Here is a 1,073-nt window from a genome sequence, read left to right as displayed (position 1 = left end):
TGAGGACCTGGGTTTGATCTCCAGAATCCACATGTCTATTTCAGCTTACATTTCCGGGTTATAATCCATCATTGTGGGGAAGTCAAGACAGAAACTTCAAATAGCTAGTCATATCACATGCACAGTCAGGATCTTGGAGAAATGAAGGCACACATGCTCATTTGCCTACATGTGTTCAACTCAGTCTCTCCATGCTCATACACACTGCCTAGGGAATGGTGTTGCCCACAGTGGGCTGGGTGCATTCATATCAATTAACTTAATTAGGACAATACTCTGCAGACCAAACCTATGTAGACAATACCTCATGGAGACTCTCTTCCCAGGTGATTTGAGGTTGTGTCAAGTTGACAATGAAAGCTCATAATCAGACTACATTAAAAACTTATAATCCCTGCACTAGGGATATGTAGACAGGCATGTCTCTGATGCTCACTGGGAAGCCAGTGTAGTCTACATGGTGAGTTCCAGGCCAGTGAGAGGCCCTATACAATAGAACAATAACAACAATGACAAAAACCAAGATGCATGGTACTGAACCATGACAGCTGAGGTTGTCTTTTGGTCTTCATGTGCACCTGCACATACATGTAAGTACATTGACACATGCTTGTATGCATACACACACACACACACACACACACACACACATGCACACAGAAACCAGTCTGGTTTTCACTTTTCCTTCTTTCTCTTTTCATAGCTGTGCAGTCTCTTCACACCTTAAATGACCAGATTTCTCATTTCATTGTGACCAAGTCAAAGTCACTGGAAGAAGATGGTGACCTCTTTCTCCCCATGGAGAAGGAGACGCTGAAGAGTTCCATGATGCTGATGAGGCACCTCCTAATGGATGCTCAGGTATGAAGATCAGTGGCAAAAGGTCCAGGGGTGTCCAACCTTCTGATATTATGACACAACATTGTCACCTACAAAGTTCCTGTTCAATCAAGTTACCAAAATATTGCAAAAAATATTCTCATAATGTTTCATCTAAGTTCGTGATTTTTGTCTTGGCCATAGGTTTGTCATGCCTTAGAGAGTTGGAAGTATCTTTGGGTTTTCCTTAAAAA

At 42.1% G+C, this 1,073-nt stretch overlaps 1 long non-coding RNA gene across 1 annotated transcript in view; it reads left to right on the top strand.

The window, feature by feature from the left end:
• Positions 1-723: 723 nt before the first annotated feature.
• The window catches only part of LOC115068106, a 202,369-nt gene continuing 202,019 nt past the window's right edge, over positions 724-1,073 (top strand). The window contains exon 1 of the long non-coding RNA XR_003847482.1: positions 724-861. This is a non-coding gene — a long non-coding RNA (uncharacterized LOC115068106). The remainder of the gene's footprint in view (positions 862-1,073) is intronic.

Source organism: Nannospalax galili, unplaced genomic scaffold (assembly GCF_000622305.1).
Source record: "Nannospalax galili isolate Female #2095 unplaced genomic scaffold, S.galili_v1.0 scaffold1028, whole genome shotgun sequence".
NCBI lineage: Eukaryota > Metazoa > Chordata > Mammalia > Rodentia > Spalacidae > Nannospalax > Nannospalax galili.
The sequence above is the reverse complement of the archived record's forward strand: the minus strand, read 5'-3'. Positions and strand labels throughout refer to the sequence as shown.